Source organism: Rutidosis leptorrhynchoides, chromosome 4 (genome assembly GCF_046630445.1).
Source record: "Rutidosis leptorrhynchoides isolate AG116_Rl617_1_P2 chromosome 4, CSIRO_AGI_Rlap_v1, whole genome shotgun sequence".
Classification (NCBI taxonomy): Eukaryota; Viridiplantae; Streptophyta; class Magnoliopsida; order Asterales; family Asteraceae; genus Rutidosis; species Rutidosis leptorrhynchoides.
In genome coordinates, this window is record NC_092336.1 from 628,785,808 (window position 1) to 628,806,595 (window position 20,788).

Here is a 20,788-nt window from a genome sequence, read left to right on the forward strand (position 1 = left end):
AGATTAGAGTTTAAATTTGGTCGGAAATTTCCGGGTCGTTACATCGATCATCAGTAAAATTCTTTAAGCGATATGATGGTATTAGTTCTTTTTTGTAAGCAGAGAATATTAATGATTGTTTTTTGATATGATCTATTGATTAGAATGCATATATGGATCTATTGTAACATTGAATTTTGGCACAAAATATATCTCAAAGTAAACAAACACTAGTATAGTGATTAAAAAAGCATATTATACGTCAATTACATCTAATTTACCGAGTCAGTATACATTGCATTTTAATTTCAATTTACGTTTTACCATTACTTTACGGAGCAATTTAAACTTCTCTCCATATATGAATTAGTCAATTTTTATATTAGTCAATTTCAATTGTAAACTTTCCATTTAATTTTTCTTCTTTAAAAAATTTCATTCTATGTAACAATTGTGTTTGTATTATGTTTATTACATAAGATAAGATAATGTTAATCATAAACATTTTTTATTTTTTATTTTAGATGTATTTTTTCTAATGAAAGTTGTTGCTATTAATGGAGACTTACCATTTTATGATTAGTGATTAAAACTTCTTTGATTCTTTATATTGAAAGAGAAATTGATGATATAATTATTACAATTGCTTTTACTTTCAATAAGCGTGAACACGTTAAACTATTAACACAAAAGATAAGATTTTCTTGAAAGATCTTTTATTTTATTGTAAGTTATATGAATTATATGAATAGTTAACTAAACATAACTAAATAGTTAACTAAACATAACTAACCTTTTTTTTTTTTAACTATTATCGATGAACTAGTTCGTGATAAATGCATCTTTGTGTGCAAAATTAACTAATTTTTATAGATTAAATTTGATAACATTTATATATTGGTTCAGCACATATATTTAAACTATCTAAAACGGTTATGATTGTTAACTTATTTTCTCAATATAATATTTTGTTAAAATTTATAAATAAAATTGTTATTGTAATTATTTAACTGTTGGCTGATGTCGCAACTCACTAAACTTGTGGGTCTACCCATTCAGCTTGTAGTCCAATTGTGAGATATTAACTCAAATTCAAAAGATCTAAAAATTTCATGGAAGTTTTTCTAGAACTCTATCCTTAGTTTATCTTTAAAATTATGTGAAAACTCAATGAATATCTCTAGAATTATATACATATTTGAAGTTTCTAATACCTTGATCCTAGTTATATATATCATTTAAGCTAATTCATCCATTATTTAGTAAGAGTAGTATAAATATGAGTAACCTCATTTGGTATAACACATATCCAATTTCATGTATTTTTTCTTGTAAAGTTCTTAGAATCAATATAAGTAATTTTCTTTATTCTCATTTGTTATCTATTGATTACATAAATCGTCGAAAGGTCCGTATAAGGTTGACTTAGTAGTGACTGATGTCGCACGAGGAAATTATCGAGATAAATTTGTGACACTGAGCCCCCGTCATCATTAAAACCTGGCTTCGCCACTGGACTTCGAGAGGGCCAGAGCGTCCATCTACTTCTAACTATCATTTTTATCAACTACCTCATGAACACTGACTGATCTAACTCCAACGCCGGCGGAAGAAACCATTACCACCGCAGCGGTGCCGCCACCAGAGGGCAGTCCAATAACATCAGAATTCTTAGCCCCCATTACATTAGTGTCTTCTTTCTTATTAATATCATCAACAGAATTAAAGCTAGTAACTTCCTCCTCCTCAACGACACCAGTAATTAGGGTTTCTGCGACGTCACCATTAATAACATCATCATCATTAAGACCAATATTATTGATGCCATATGCAATTCCGTCTTCGAAAGGTACAACTTGAATCGCATTATTGTCATTTAAAGAATCCAAGCCAGTACTCATTATTAGTGTAACTCCTTCATCATCGACATCAGTAATTAGGGTTTCTTTTGTTTCTTCCTGATCATCAGTACTTACAGCATTCTTGACCGTCACTTGACCTTCATCGATTTTAGGAGCATTTTCAGTACTATTGACGCCGCCATCTTCAACCATTAATTCTTCACCGATTTCAATTTTAAGAGCATTTTCGGTACTATTGACGCCACCATCTTCAATTATTTCTTTCCCGTAGGGCAAATCTTGAATCTTTGCCCAGCACTTCACCATAGTTCCTTTTGTATCATCCCGATTATCAAGATAAGTAATCTTGATGCCATCATCATTTACAACCATTTTTTCATCAGAAAGTAATTCAAGAATCTCTTGATCATTTTTATTTGAGGATTTTCCCTAGGCAGATTCAAACCATGCCACATCTTCAAACTTTTTTAAACTATCAAGATCAAATAACTTTATCTTTTTACCCTTACGATCATCGTCGTCATCTTCAACGTGTCTCTTCATTTTTTTATTTCTTATTATTATTTGCAGTTAGTATATAGGTATTTTGTAGTTTGTTGATGAATTTGTATTGAAATACTCATAATATGTAGTAGTCGTGCTTATATATATATTTTTTTATATTACAATTATATACACCGTATTATTGTATATGGATTTGCAGGGTGTATTTGTGGGCCCGACCGTTAGTGACGGGCAATTAGTTTTTTTTTTTTTAATTTAATTACAACTCTTTGACATTTAGTCTTTGAATACAATGAAATTCTATTCCAATTTCTTGCAAATTGTTTATCACACTTTGATGAATTTATAAGTTAAATAACAAAAGATTTTTTTTTAAACGAAATAAAAACTTCAAAAGATGAAGTTTAATACGTAATATTATTTTTGACAAGTCGAATAATTTATCTCATGCAAAAACAATATAAAAAACTAAATCAATCCTATCTTATAGGATTATATACAAATTAGGACATTAAAAAACAAGAAATAATTACGCTCCTAGTCCCTGTGGTTTACCCCAAAATACACCCCTCGTCCTTATGGTCGATTTTTTGCTTTCCTCATCCCTGTGGTATTTAACGCCTACAACCCTCGTCCCTCCGTCTAAAAAAAGTTAATTTCGGCCATTTGTCTGTATCACGTGAGGTACATGTGAGGGTAAATTAGTCCAATGCCCATTAAATCACGTATATAAACCACAGGGACGAGGGAAAACATTCAGATCTACAAAATTCAGGTTTTATCATCGTCTCTGCAAATTTGGGCATAATCCCACACGATTGATCATCCAATTCAAATCCAATTCAATATAAAATCATGGTTTATTGCAAATGTGGTCTTTTAGCATCTGAATACATATCGTCAACCAAAAAAAACCCTGGTAGAAGGTTTTTACGATGTTCAAATAAGGTGAATATCCCTTTTATATTATTTTCTAAAATTTCTTAATTTTTGTTCAAATTGTGTTGGGTGTTTCAGGTTTGGACTAACGATATGCTTCTTGAATGGTAGTATTCTGATTGTAGGTTTTTTTGTTGGATAGATCCACCTACATCAGTTGAGTTCGATGAAGATATGCTTGAAGTAGAAAAAGGTAAAACAAAAAAGCTGAAGTTGTTAATTGTAGCTCATTGGATCTGTATCATTGCTTATTTATTTTTTTTTTAAGTAGTATTTTGTCTATAATTTGAAGTGTTATTTGTACTAGAAAGTTGTACTAGTTGAATTGCAGATGTTTGTAATCAAGTGAAGTTAGTTTAATTTAAATCAAGTGTTGTTGCAAATGTCTGTTTGTGAAATCATGTTATACAAACTACAGAAGCTGGACAAAAACAAACTGGACCATTAACCTGTGTCCACTTGGTTTGAATGATAAAATTTTTGACCATTAACCTGAAACCTGTGACCATTTGGACAAAAACAAACTGGACAAACTGTGAATGATAAAAGTTGTGACCATTTGAATTAAACAAACTGTGATATAGGTTAAACACAAACACAAGTTCATAAGTTAACTAGCAACAAGTTCAATACATCCAAATAGACTAGTTCATACATCATTAAACACTAACACAAGTTCATACATTAACCTGGACCATTAACCTGTGACTAGGTTACAAGTTCATACAACCAAAATAAACACTAATATAAGTTCATACATCATTAAAAAGACTAGTTCAAACAAAAGATAAACAAAAGACCACACACATTACATCAGACAAGTTCATACATCACTTGTTGCCGCTTTCACTTTCTTGTTCCTCTCATTTCCATCACCATCTCCACCTTTTCTCTTCAAACTTGGTGTTGGTTTGTCTTTTGTGCATCCCCTTCTATTATGCCCATATGTTCCACAATCTCCACATTTTATTGTCTTTCCTTTCCTTGTTAGCTTACCATTTGTGACCATTTCATCTTTCTCATCAAGTGATTTCTTCTTATTTTTCTTAGGACGACCAGGAGTTGCATGGAATTTTGGTGGTATCAAAGTTGTTGGTATTGGTGACTTGGTCCACTCTGATTTGCCTCTTACAGGGTTAATGGTATGACTATATGTACTCTTCCAAGTGGATACCCAATACACAGGATGCACCCATTTTTCTAAAAACACTTCTTGGCTATAACATGCCACGTTCAACAAAGCTGCAACTGCATGCTTGCATGGAATTCCAGTTAACTCCCATTTTCTGCAAGAACAATTCTTGGCACCCATATCCGTAACAACTTGATCATCATGATGACCATTAACCTGATATTTTTCATCATTAATTCCAAATAACATCACACTTCATAGCTTCCTTTTTTACCTTGTCAAACACTTTAGTAGCACCTAATGTAAGTGGAGTATTGCACTTTGAAATAGCTGTGATCACATTAGCTATTATTTTCATTAAGTACTGTCTAATATACTCCAAAGCAATGATAATTGGTTTGTCTCTAGCCTCACATAACCATCTATTAAGGATGAGATTCAATAAGATTCACTTTTAATTGTAGAAGTAAATTATTAAATAAAGTGAGAATTAAAGTAGTAATTAATTGTACCTTTTGTCTATCACTAATAAAAGTGAAGTTACACATCTCATCTAGTTCCAGATCTGAAGCCACTAACTCAAGGAACCAACACCAAGAATCATAACACTCTGATTCCACAATTGCATAAGCCACAAGATAGATTCCATTATTGGAGTCAAGACCAACAGCTGTTAACAAATGACCAGTGGCTGGTTCTTTCATGAATGCACCATCCACACCAAGGAGATCCCTTCCAATAGCCCTAAATTGTAACACCGGCAAAAAATTTTTTTTTTAAAACACAGCGGAAGACTTTATTAACAAACACACTATAAGTCGCGTCATTACATTAATCTGAGTAATTAAGTTTAAGTTTACACAACGGTGTTACGTTATTACAAAACATGATTTAAACAAAAGTCCACATCAGAGTAGGGTTGTCAAACATGTCTTCTGCATCAGCACCCATCCCGACTAGCAGTACCTAAACCTGCAAGGGGTAATTATGTGGGGGATTAGCGCACCGCTAAGTGAATGGAATCTATTTAACAGATATAGCTTAAGTCACACACAAGCTATATACTAACAACAACACATGCTAACTACCAACTAGCATACAATAAGACAATACGAGGATCGGCGGCTTATACGAGCACACGACTCCTAGCTGATCGGACTTGAGTCTACCGATAGTCCCTGCTACTCAATTCACAGTATAGTTATCCAGATACAGGGGATGCATCGTTCACACTATACTCCACAATCAGTAGCCTATGGACCCAACCTCCCCTAGGCACGGTTGACCTCATACGGACTCTAACCTCTCCTAGGCACGGTCTCGAGTCCCCAGTCTCCCTAAGCCCGACTGGTGCCATTCACACAGTGTACACATAAATCACATACAACATCAGGCATACTATATATTCTAACATGGCAATTTCTACACTATGCATGATAAAAGAGTCAACCACAATAGCATGATATGCTACTTAAACTCTATCCGGAGATAGACCCACTCACCAATTACCAGCAACTGCTCAGTTATTATTTCTGAGCTTCCTCCTTGTCCTTATAACCTGAGAACAACACAAAGTTAATATACATATCCAATAAATAATATAATCATTTCATACGATTAACTAGGTCATAACACCATATATTCATAATTTTATGAGTCTACATCATGACTCCACTCAATAATGGCATACAGGTGCGTGCAAAACACGACATACACACTAAAACTCCTTTTCCGGCCAAAAATATTTTGATCTAGTTTCTTAAAAGTTCACCATTGAAAAGTATTCTTTATTATGATTCTAACGATAGTTTATTCATCAAAAACGGAGTTACGTTTTGAAAGTTACGCCCGTTTCAATTTCATAAAAGGTACTGTAGCAAACAGTGGCACTGCAGCAACTCGGGTACTGTAGCAAATTGTGACACTGTAGCAACACGGTACTGTAGCCAATAGTGACACTGTAGTAACTCGGTACTGTAGCAAATAGTGACACTGCAGCAACTCGGTACTGTAGCAAAAGTGACACTGTAGCAACTCGGGTACTGTAGCAAATATTGACACTGTAGCAACTCGGTACTGTAGCAAAATACTGTAGCAACTGGTTTCGAACAAGTTCGCTGATTTCGAACATTTTTTCCCAAAAACTCGATTTCTAAGTGTTTTTGACCAAATTTTAAGCACAAGAAAGTTATTAAATATATATACAACCTATTTCTAACATCAATTAAGCATAACCAACACATTTAAGCAAGAATCAAACTCAAAATCACACTTTTTAACTCAAGAACATAAAAACCCAATTTCTAACAATCAAAGCATGGATTCAACAAGACAAACCTGAGATGATGCTCACAATGATGCTAGAAATCAGTTTCTAAAGTCTCTTAATCCAATTTCAAGTTTAGATCAATTAAGGTTTGTGAAGAGGATGAAGTTTAGGTACGGGTGTGTGTGTAGAATTTTCAAGAAGGAAAAGGAAATGAGCTGTACTATACACTTAAAAGGATTAAAAACCCATACCCCATCACACACGGGTATTTACCAGTTATCTTATTTGATAACCTTTCGTATCTCCTTAGGCGGTCCTAACGGAATCCAAATTAAATAAACCAACCTGTTCTGGGACCCTTGTCACAAACTGGTCACAACACAATTATAATAAAACACTAATAAAATAATTAAAATAAAAGCACTTAAGACTAAACACAAACCATAAGGGCAAAATAGGCAACTTACAACTAGCCCGGGTTTCAGTCAGTTACATAAATCCCCTTTTACAAGCCCCCAAACAAATATAAATTCTTTTGAAAACCCTTGTACTCAAGTTTGGATCTTCAACAGGTTCAACATCAATTTTAACTGTAGTGCCAGGGTTAGATCTTTTTAGCTCAATAGCATAGCCTCTTAAATCCCCATACTGATCCATGTAGTGTCCTTTCAGGATTTTCTTGGCCTTCTGCAGTGCTCTAAAAGCTTTCTGTGGATGTATTTTGACTTCCAAATTTGACTCCAATTGGGATTTGACTGCTCTAACTGGAATTTGTGGGTTTGTTTGTAATTGGTCAACCAATTTTGTTGATAGAAACCGAGAAGTACACTGTCTAATTAATCTTGATTCTAGACAGTCATGCTTATGATTATATGTTCTAACTGACCATGTTTCTGAGTTGGGAATTTTACTAACCTGTAAAGCCCATTGACATTCAATATTTTTGATCCTATGATGAGATTTCTGATCTTTATTGGGTGGTGTAGTTTTACTTGTGTTTTTCCCAATACCTTTATACTTTAATGCCCCACTACCCTCACCTACCCCACCTTTATTTGAAGTTTGACCAGTCAATAGTTGTTTCCCACCCACAAATTCACCATTTTTATAGTTTTTTAGAAAACCCTCACATTTGGCCCTAAGCCTGATCCTGTCATTTTTCACAATCACAAGATTTCTTCTTGTCTCAATAGCATGCAAGTCAACAAGTTCCTTTACCTCTGCTTTACTACCAAACTCTTGCCCAACTGAGAAATTAACTTTAAAACCTGCAGATGATCTTTCTTTCTCTTGTGCTTTCAATTCATTAAGTTTTCTTTTCCTCATACACTCTAAGTCACTCTCATCAACATCAATGTCAAATTGATCAATATCAAACTGTTCTAACCCCACAAACTCATCATTCTTGGGTCTCTGATCAAATTTTTGGCTTGTATTTCCCATAAATTCACAGTCCTTGTCAATCACACAGTGAAATTCTTGCATGTCAACTTCATAATCACCAATTTCATTATCTTCTTTAACTATATAATCATCATCTTCCTCATCATTATCCTGTGATGTCTTATCATGTTCATTAACCATGTTTGATTCAATTTGGTTGACCTCTACATTTTCACACACAGGATGAGTTTCATCTAACACTTCATTACAATAAACATCATGTTCATTAACCATGTTTGATTCAATTTGGTTGACCTCTACATTTTCACACACAGGATGAGTTTCATCTAACACTTCATTACAATCAACATTTAATCTCTTAGCAACACTAGCCTTTGATCTGTTAGCATTTTGTTCTTCATTTTGTTCTTCCTCAACAATCTCTTCTAAACTGAACCTAATTCTTCCTTTAGGGCTAACAAATGGGTTGACCTTAGGATTTAATCCATGTTCTGTGTAAATAGACATTTCCACAACCTGTTGACTTTTCCTACCTTCTTTCACATACTTAACAAAGTTTCTAACATCATCATCTGAACCTAATGGTTCTAAACCGTAATCCAGGTCACTATTAGGTCTTAGAAAATGGTAGACTATGACCTTAAAACCATCATATCCTAATTCTTGTATCAGATTATCAAGCTCGTGGATTGAAAACATCTCAATATCAATCAGATCAACAAAACTTACCTTACCATTGACATATTTCCTTCCTGGCGTATCAGTAAACTCACCACCATGATGCAACTTTAAAGTAAACAATGAATCATATGAATCTGTCATTTCAAATTAACATAAAATTGGGGTTATGAGCAGTAGCAAAATACATCAAATTAATAGATGAAAAACATAAATTCATTCACTCACCATGTATTAATGGAATGTCGTATTCAGGTTCTTCAGGTCTTACAGTGTACATCATCTTCAATTTCACGCCCCCAATTCTAGGGTTTTAATGACGATTATAATTAGTGTTGATATTCAGTATCTGAATGTTTTCCCTCGTCCCTGTGGTTTATATACGTGATTTAATGGGCATTGGACTAATTTACCCTCACATGTACCTCACGTGATACAGACAAACATTCGAAATTAACATTTTTTAGACGGATGGACGAGGGTTGTAGGCGTTAAATACCACAGGGATGAGGAAAGCAAAAAATCGACCATAAAGACGAGGGGTGTATTTTGGGGTAAACCACAGGGATGAGGAGCGTAATTATGTCAAAAAACAAAGCAAATAATACGTGACTTAGTAAGTTACCAAGTATTAAGTTTTTCTTATTTTTGTAACAAAAATTATATATAAATAGTAGTTCATGAATTTTCTCCAAATTAGCTCGTGAATTAGCATCTGTATTGTATTCCGTTCCTTGTAATCCTGTTTAATTGAAGTTTTATCGGTGTTTTAACTATGTCCCCAAATAAACGCACATCGAGGAGGAAGGTCAAGTTGCCGAACAAATTTGATGATTCTATTCTTACATTCACTAGTAAGAACAGCAATCGAACTTCCGTGAAAGATTTATACGAGGCTCAAAAGTCAAAACGCTGATTTACGTTGTTCAGAGGAGGATGTTCCGGATCTGGATCATAATTGAGTTACTAAGAAACTGTCTGCTAATTCTAATGGAGGTAATTCTGAAGCTGTTAAGAGTGATGCTTGTATGAATGATGGTATTAGTAATAAGTTTGTCACTACTTGTGATATGTAACGACCCGCACTTTTTCGATCGTTCTATACTTATAAGATTAATATTTACATAAATTAAACCTTACCAACATGATAAGCAATCCAAATTGTTGAGATTTATGTTTCCGAAAAAAAAATTTACACAACGTTTGACCGTCTAGTTTGACCGATGATATCATGAACCATACAATATATGATAATTATACGTTTGTGTATATATATGTATATATACATATTTAACATGATTAATGAATGTTTTAATATCTTATTTTGTATTAATAACAATAAGTTATAAGTATATTTTGAAACTACTAACTTAAGTTTTCAAAACGATAACCATACGTAACGTTAATTGACATAAATACTTATAATCTATAATGTTTATACATATATCGTATAAGTAATGTATTTAATCACTTTTAAGAACTTAAATACATAAAACCATATAAGTGTATTCACAAAAGATAGCTATATTTGAATCCTCATTCCATTTTTCACAAAATTTCTATACGTATATCTAGAGTATTTGTACTCGTATCATACCTAGCTTCTATACGTATTTACTATTGGTATATACACATCAAATCACCACCTAACCAGCCCTTGTTACTACCCTAGGTATAAGGTAATTAGAATTGGAAGTTAGTATGACAGTTTTACAAGATTACAAGTTTGGAAAATTTGTCCATGTCCCCCCATGAACACGTTTTATATGGCCATCCCATATCAAATTTTTGATCACCATTTTCACTTTTAAATCACTCTCTAACTCTCTTACTTGAAAGCCCTAAGAAACTCTCATCAATTCAGCAAGTTACCATGAAGATCTAGCTTCAAAAACATCACTTAATCACCATAAGAAAACTCGTACAAAAACACTTCAAGAATCCTTCCAAGAACACAAACTTACTTCCAATCTTTCATCCAATTCCATCACCCTTTTGGTTCTAGGTTCTTACTCTTCTTTTACAGCAATCTTGTCCAAGTAACTTGAGGTAGTAACTTTGTTCATAACCTTATTCGATTCATATATATATAGCTATCTTATTTTGTGGTATAAAATTTTAACAACAAGAACATAGTTTGAATGTTTTCAAACTTGTTTGCAAACTAAATAGATCCTTCTAACTTAACTTTTAAAATACTTCAAGACCTGTAATATAACTTAAATATATGCTAATTTAACAAGGTATAACTTGGTTTTTCAAAGAACACCTTAAAAACTGTTTTTACGACGTCAGAGTGCAACCAGGGGCTGTTTTGGGTTGGATAATTAAAAACCATCTTAAACTTTGAATTGGAGGTTTATTTTCTGGAAAAACAAGTTTTACTATGAATATGATAACACATAAAAATTTCATGATTTAACTCAAAGTCTAAGTATTTTTAGAAAAATAATCATTTAAGGTTGTTTACATGATGGAAAAATGATTAACTTCATAAGTTTCACTAAAGTTTGACCTATGACCTGTGATTTCGAATACAAACTAAGGTATTTACAGTTCATAGTCTTAAAGAGGGACTCGATCCAAGGAAGTGGCAAGTTGAACCAACGAAAACGGAGTTGTAACGAAGAAACTACGACCAAAACAAAATCGGATATCCAAGACTAGTTTAGCTACGAAAATAATTGGAGAAAATTAAATAACTCACATCTTTTTAAAATAACATGATATTTTATATATATGTACTTATAATTTAATTTTATATGGTTCAGGATCACCCGTAAACAATACGAGAAGATTAATCATAAGATCCCATGATTGTACGCAACACGTCATTTGACAACACCGGTACTTTATGTACGCAACACGTCATTTGACAACACCGGTACCGTGGGTCAAGATTAATCTCGACCAATACATATACGATGGGGGTTTTATTTATTTCGTTGGGGGTTTATTAAACACCTAAAAATGAACCATTAAAATTGAATTACTAACATCGGACTGCTAACTACGGACTAAGAAATTATTAAAGGTATTAAAAGTATTATAAGTATATATATGTAACGATTGTTTAAAATGAAAATATATTGATAAATTATATATGGATAGGTTCGTGATATCAATCGGAGACCAAGTCGAAATTACATATCTTCAAGACAAAAGTGAGTATATAGTCCCACTTTTAAACTCTAAGTATTTCGGGATGAGAATACATGTATTTTATGTTTTACGTTATGGACACAAGTAACTGAAAAATATATTCTACGTTGAGTTGTACCACTGGCATACTTCCCTGTAGCTTGGTAACTGTTATTTACAGCGGTATTGTAAACGCGAATCCTGTTGATAGATCTATCGGGCCTGACAACCCCAACCGGACTGGACGACCAGTATTCAACGGTTGCACAGTACTTCGTTTCGTGACTACACTTGGTACGGTGTAGTAAGATTTCATAATAAAGGGAATATGCGACGTGATTAAATGTTAAGTATGGTTACCAAGTGCTCAACCACTTAGAATATTTTTATTAAAACGTTTATATATGAAATCTTGTGGTCTATATATATATTGCTGCCGGCATTAAACCTATATCTCACCAACTTTATGTTGACGTTTTAAACATGTCTATTATCAGGTGATAACTAAAAGCTTCCGCTGCAACATGTTGAATTTAAACAAGATCTTGAGTATGCATATTTGTGTCAAAAATAAAACTGCATATCGGAGGATTTGTAATGTAAAATATGCTAGAAATCGTATTGTTATCATCACATGTAAAGTTTGTAAGTCTAAGATTATCGCTAAACGATAATCATCTTTTTATTGTCTAAAGCTTGTATTAAAATAAGAGTTATGGTTTGTAATGTAAAATAAATGCAGTTGTTCTTTTAAAAATGTCGCATATAGAGGTCAATACCTCGCAATGAAATCATACGTTATCTAACTCGTTCTTATGGTTAAGGACGGGTTATGACATGTGGTATCAGAGCAGTGGTCTTAGCGAACCAGGTTTGCATTAGTGTGTCTAACCGAGAAGTCGTTAGGATACATTAGTAAGTCTGGACTTTGACCGGGTATGATTTTAAAAACCATTGCTTATCATTGTTGGTTAAAATTTATATGTAAATATTATGTAGTACTAATGGGTTAGTTGTTGTGTGATAGATGTCGGGCTCAAAACTTATTATCACATTCAGCGACTCCGAATCAGAATCTTCAGATGGTGTTTCAGTCATTAACCTATCCGATGACGAAAATAATATCTTTGGGGAAGACTCACAAATTCCGGATGAACCAACTATAGAGAACCCGGAAAGTGAACCCGAGGAGGAAAGTGAACCCGAGGAGGAAAGTGAACCCGAGGAAGAAATACAGGAAATTACAAAAGACGAGTTCGAACTAGGAAAGAAACGAAAGGCTAATGAATTAGAAAATTCAAATCCCGAGTTTAGTGAGGATGATGTGGCACCAACTCCACTAGACACTACCACCCCTATTCCCGCTATTCCTATTCGTTCTATCCCGGCATCCAGTTCTTCAGTCCCACAGCCAAAATATAGGCAGACAGGGGGGATAAGCGTTAAGCGATTCTTTGAACCTAAACGTCCTAGAAAATAGACCAAACGATGCGCTGTCGTATTAAACCATGGGATCATATAATGTTTTGTATAATATTATTAGTGTGGTTTGCTTAATGTTCGATGTAAGATAAGCATATGTAAAATAGTGAAGTGTGAAATGCAATAATTTTCCATGGTTAAGTATTATTTAGATGGTAGTAATTGATTCTGTACTAAGCTATTAAGTATGGACATTAACGGGTAGGTACTACCCTAGATATAATTATAAAACGCTAATAAGAAGAAAAGGCTTTTATAATAATACCTGGTTCATATTATTAATAAGCTATAATGTACTGTAAATATACACTACATCTATAATATTCCATGTGAATAATTATTTTCTTTTCATTCTTATAGAAGAATATGGCGCGATTGAACCGAATGACGGAACAAGAAATCCAGGAACTCATCAATCAGCGAGTGAACGACAGAATGTTATGGGTCGAGGCTGCAAGAGGTGCTGCAGTTAACCCAAATCCTCGTGTGGGGTGCACTTACAAAACTTTTCAAGCTTGCAAGCCCTCATCATTCAGTGGAACAGAAGGACCGATCGGTTTAACCCGGTGGATAGAAAAGATGGATACTGTGTTTAAAATAAGTGGTTGTGTTGAAAAGGACATGACCAAGTATGCATCGTGCACTTTACAAGATAGTGCACTCACGTGGTGGAAAAATTATGTGAAGGCTGTAGGAGGAGATGTAGCTTATGATACTCCTTGGGAAGAATTCAAAACAATGTTAATCAACGAGTATTGTCCAAGGAACGAGGTTAGAAAGTTGGAAGATGAATTACGAAGCCTGAAGGTTGTTGGTACTGAAATCACCAACTACAATCAGCGATTCATGGAATTAGTTTTGCTATGTCCTGAATTGGTTCCAACCGAAGAACGGAAGATCGAAATGTACAAAGATGGTTTGCCCAAAAAAGGTTAAGGCAAATGTTACAGCATCGAAACCTAAGACAATTCATGAAGCTATAACCATGGCAAACGAGCTAATGGATCAGGTCATCTTGGATAAGAAAGCATCCAATACTGATGTGAAGGTATCAGGTAACAAAAGAAAGTGGAATGGAAGTTATGATCGAGGTAATCAACAACAATCTTTTAAGAAACAAGAAACCACGCAAGGTGCGGGTAGTGGTTCAGGCTTTGGTTACAAAGGACAAAATCCTTTATGTAACCGATGCCACAAACATTACTCTGGCTACTGTAATGTGGTATGCAACAAATGTAATCGAAAGGGTCATCTTGCTGAAGATTGTAGGGCTCTCGTTACAAATACAAATGGTATCAAGACTCCTGCCACCAATGCAAATAGAACTGCTTTGGCTACCGTTACTTGTTATGGGTGTGGAAAACAAGGTCACTATAAGAGCCAGTGTCCGAATCCAGAGAAGAATAATGGATCTGCACGTGGAAGAGCATTTGTTATTAATGCTAGAGAGGCGTGTGAAGACCCGGAGCTTGTTACGGGTACGTTTACCATTAATAACTTATCCGCATCTATTATATTTGATACTGGTGCTGATAGAAGTTACGTGTGTAGAGACTTTCACGCTAAATTGAATTGTTCATCATTACCTCTAGATGCTAAGTACATGATTGAGTTAGCTAATGGTAAACTAATTAAAGCCGATAAAATTTGCCGTGATTGCAAAATAAATTTAGCCGGAGAAACATTTAAGATTGATTTGATACCCGTAGAATTAGGAAGTTTTGATGTAATAGTCGGCATGGACTGGATGTCCAAAATAGGAGCTGAAGTTGTGTGCGCCAAGAAGGCAATTCGCATTCCTCGTAAGGATAAAACGCCAGTAATGATTTATGGAGAGAAGGGTAACTCAAAGTTAAAACTCATTAGTTATTTGAAAGCTCAAAAGTGCTTGAAGAAAGGGTGCTATGCTATCTTAGCACATGTTAATAAAGTTGAAAAGAAAGAAAAAGAGAAGTGCATCAATGACGTGCCTGTGGCAAGAGATTTTCCTGAAGTATTTCCGGAAGAGTTGCCGGGATTACCTCCATTTAGATCTGTAGAATTTCAAATAGATCTTGTACCAGGAGCTGCACCGGTTGCCCGTGCTCCATATAGACTTGCACCATCCGAGTTAAAAGAACTTCAGAGTCAGTTAAAAGAATTACTGGATCGTGGATTCATACGACCAAGTACTTCACCGTGGGGAGCTCCAATTTTATTCGTCAAGAAGAAAGACGGATCTTTCCGAATGTGTATAGATTATCGTGAATTAAATAAGTTAACTATCAAGAATCGGTATCCACTACCGAGAATTGACGACTTATTTGATCAACTCCAAGGATCATGTGTGTACTCGAAAATTGACCTAAGATCGGGCTATCATCAATTACGTGTCAAAGAAGAAGATATACCGAAAACTGCTTTTCGGACACGCTACGGTCATTACGAATTTTTGGTCATGCCGTTTGGATTGACGAATGCGCCAGCTGTATTCATGGACCTCATGAATTGAGTTTGTAGTCCATATTTAGATAAGTTTGTTATCGTTTTCATTGATGATATTCTTATCTATTCCAAGAGTGAGCAAGAGCATGAGCAGCATTTAAGGTTGATATTAGAGTTGTTAAGAAAAGAACAGCTATATGCTAAATTTTCTAAATGTGCTTTCTGGTTGAAAGAAGTGCAATTTCTTGGCCACGTTGTTAGTAGCAAAGGAATTCAGGTTGATCCAGCAAAAATTGAAGCCATTGAAAAATGGGAGACTCCTAAGACACCAATGCAGATACGCCAATTTTTGGGTTTAGCCGGTTATTATAGAAGGTTTATTCAAGATTTTTCCCGAATAGCTAAGCCGTTGACAGCATTAACGCAAAAAGGGAAGAAATATGAATGGACTTCTGAGCAGGAGAGTGCATTTCAATTACTGAAAAAGAAGTTGACTACGGCGCCTATTTTATCGTTACCTGAAGGGAACAATGATTTTGAAATATATTGTGACGCTTCGCGACAAGGTTTTGGTTGTGTTCTTATGCAACGAAAGAAAGTTATTGCATACGCATCCCGATAATTGAAGATTCACGAGCGGAATTATACGACTCATGATCTAGAACTGGGAGCAGTCGTGTTTGCATTGAAGATATGGAGACACTACTTGTATGGGGTTAAATGCACTGTGTTTACTGATCATAAAAGCCTTCAACATATTTTCGATCAAAAACAGCTGAACATGAGGCAACGTAGGTGGGTTGAGTTAATAAATGACTATGATTGTGAAATTCGTTATCATCCCGGGAAAGCGAACGTGGTGGCCGACGCTCTAAGCAGAAAGGAACGAGAACCAATTCGAGTACGAGCGATGAACATAAAAATTCGCATGAATCTCAACTCACAAATCAAAGAAGTTCAACGAGAAGCACTTACTAAAGAAAATATAGGAAATGAAATAATGAAGAAGTATGAGAAGCAACTCGTTATGCGGGAAGATGGAATTCGATATTTTGCAAATCGTATTTGGGTACCAAAGTTGGGTGGATTAAGGAAGTTGATATTGAACGAGGCACATAAGACAAGATATTCGATACATCCTGGAGTTGGAAAGATGTACCAAGATCTTAAGACACATTATTGGTGGCCTAATTTAAAGACAGACGTTGCAACATATGTTGGGGAGTGTTTAACTTGTTCCAAGGTCAAAGCAGAACACCAGAAGCCGTCAGGGTTACTTCAACAACCAGAAATCCCAGAATGGAAATGGGATGGTATTACCATGGATTTCATCACGAAGTTACCAAAGACTGCCTGGGGATACGACACCATTTGGGTGATTGTTGATCGTCTTACCAAATCTGCACATTTCTTGCCTATAAAGGAAACGGATAGAATGGAGAAATTATTACGATTATATATAAAGGAAATAGTTTCAAGGCATGGAATACCTATTTCCATTATATCTGATCGTGATAGTAGATTTACCTCAAAGTTCTGGCAATCACTACAGGAGGCACTAGGAACTCGTTTGGATATGAGTACCGCATATCATCCGCAAACCGACGGGCAGAGTGAAAGAACAATTCAGACTCTTGAAGACATGCTCAGGGCATGTGTGATCGATTTTGGAAACGGATGGGATAAGTATTTACCGTTAGCAGAATTCTCGTATAATAATAGTTATCATGCGAGCATTAAAGCTGCGCCATTCGAAGCATTGTACGGAAGGAAGTGTAGATCTCCTATTTGTTGGAATGAAGTAGGAGATCGACAATTAACTGGTCCCGAGATCATACACGAAACGACTGAGAAGATAGTACAAATCAAGGAGAGATTGAAAACAGCACGTAGTCGCCAAAAGAGCTACGCCGATGTTCGAAGGAAACCATTAGAGTTTCAGATCGGTGACATGGTTATGTTAAAGGTGTCACCATGGAAAGGTGTAATACGCTTCGGAAAAAGGGGTAAACTGAACCCAAGATATGTAGGCCCGTTCAAGATCATCGAACGCATTGGACCGGTAGCTTATCGACTCGAGTTACCGCAACAACTCGCCGGAGTACATAATACATTTCACGTCTCAAACCTTAAGAAGTGTCTTGCAAAGGAAGATCTCACCATTCCTCTTGAAGAAATCCATGTCGATGAGAAACTACAATTCATCGAAGAACCAATCAAAATCATGGACCGTGAAGTTAAACAGCTCAAGCAGAGCAACATACCGATCGTTAAGGTTCGTTGGAATGCTCGAAGAGGTCCTGAGTTTACTTGGGAACGAGAGGATCAGATGAAACAAAAGTATCCACACTTGTTTCTCGATAACGCAAAATAGGTACAATTTTAAAATTTAGGGACGAAATTTATTTAACGGGGAGGTAATGTAACGACCCGCACTTTTTCGATCGTTCTATACTTATAAGATTAATATTTACATAAATTAAACCTTACCAACATGATAAGCAATCCAAATTGTTGAGATTTATGTTTCCGAAAAAAAAATTTACACAACGTTTGACCGTCTAGTTTGACCGATGATATCATGAACCATACAATATATGATAATTATACGTTTGTGTATATATATGTATATATACATATTTAACATGATTAATGAATGTTTTAATATCTTATTTTGTATTAATAACAATAAGTTATAAGTATATTTTGAAACTACTAACTTAAGTTTTCAAAACGATAACCATACGTAACGTTAATTGACATAAATACTTATAATCTATAATGTTTATACATATATCGTATAAGTAATGTATTTAATCACTTTTAAGAACTTAAATACATAAAACCATATAAGTGTATTCACAAAAGATAGCTATATTTGAATCCTCATTCCATTTTTCACAAAATTTCTATACGTATATCTAGAGTATTTGTACTCGTATCATACCTAGCTTCTATACGTATTTACTATTGGTATATACACATCAAATCACCACCTAACCAGCCCTTGTTACTACCCTAGGTATAAGGTAATTAGAATTGGAAGTTAGTATGACATTTTTACAAGATTACAAGTTTGGAAAATTTGTCCATGTCCCCCCATGAACACGTTTTATATGGCCATCCCATATCAAATTTTTGATCACCATTTTCACTTTTAAATCACTCTCTAACTCTCTTACTTGAAAGCCCTAAGAAACTCTCATCAATTCAGCAAGTTACCATGAAGATCTAGCTTCAAAAACATCACTTAATCACCATAAGAAAACTCTTACAAAAACACTTCAAGAATCCTTCCAAGAACACAAACTTACTTCCAATCTTTCATCCAATTCCATCACCCTTTTGGTTCTAGGTTCTTACTCTTCTTTTACAGCAATCTTGTCCAAGTAACTTGAGGTAGTAACTTTGTTCATAACCTTATTCGATTCATATATATATAGCTATCTTATTTTGTGGTATAAAATTTTAACAACAAGAACATAGTTTGAATGTTTTCAAACTTGTTTGCAAACTAAATAGATCCTTCTAACTTAACTTTTAAAATACTTCAAGACCTGTAATATAACTTAAATATATGCTAATTTAACAAGGTATAACTTGGTTTTTCAAAGAACACCTTAAAAATTGTTTTTACGACGTCAGAGTGCAACCAGGGGCTGTTTTGGGTTGGATAATTAAAAACCATCTTAAACTTTGAATTGGAGGTTTATTTTCTGGAAAAACAATTTTTACTATGAATATGATAACACATAAAAATTTCATGATTTAACTCAAAGTCTAAGTATTTTTAGAAAAATAATCATTTAAGGTTGTTTACATGATGGAAAAATGATTAACTTCATAAGTTTCACTAAAGTTTGACCTATGACCTGTGATTTCGAATACAAACTAAGGTATTTACAGTTCATAGTCTTAAAGAGGGACTCGATCCAAGGAAGTGGCAAGTTGAACCAACGAAAACGGAGTTGTAACGAAGAAACTACGACCAAAACAAAATCGGATATCCAAGACTAGTTTAGCTACGAAAATAATTGGAGAAAATTAAATAACTCACATCTTTTTAAAATAACATGATATTTTATATATATGTACTTATAATTTAATTTTATATGGTTCAGGATCACCCGTAAACAATACGAGAAGATTAATCATAAGATCCCATGATTGTACGCAACACGTCATTTGACAACACCGGTACTTTATGTACGCAACACGTCATTTGACAACACCGGTACCGTGGGTCAAGATTAATCTCGACCAATACATATACGATGGGGGTTTTATTTATTTCGTTGGGGGTTTATTAAACACCTAAAAATGAACCATTAAAATTGAATTACTAACATCGGACTGCTAACTACGGACTAAGAAATTATTAAAGGTATTAAAAGTATTATAAGTATATATATGTAACGATTGTTTAAAATGAAAATATATTGATAAATTATATATGGATAGGTTCGTGATATCAATCGGAGACCAAGTCGAAATTACATATCTTCAAGACAAAAGTGAGTATATAGTCCCACTTTTAAACTCTAAGTATTTCGGGATGAGAATACATGTATTTTATGTTTTACGTTATGGACACAAGTAACTGAAAAATATATTCTACGTTGAGTTGTACCACTGGCATACTTCCCTGTAGCTTGGTAACTGTTATTTACAGCGGTATTGTAAACGCGAATCCTGTTGATAGATCTATCGGGCCTGACAACCCCAACCGGACTGGACGACCAGTATTCAACGGTTGCACAGTACTTCGTTTCGTGACTACACTTGGTACGGTGTAGTAAGATTTCATAATAAAGGGAATATGCGACGTGATTAAATGTTAAGTATGGTTACCAAGTGCTCAACCACTTAGAATATTTTTATTAAAACGTTTATATATGAAATCTTGTGGTCTATATATATATTGCTGCCGGCATTAAACCTATATCTCACCAACTTTATGTTGACGTTTTAAAC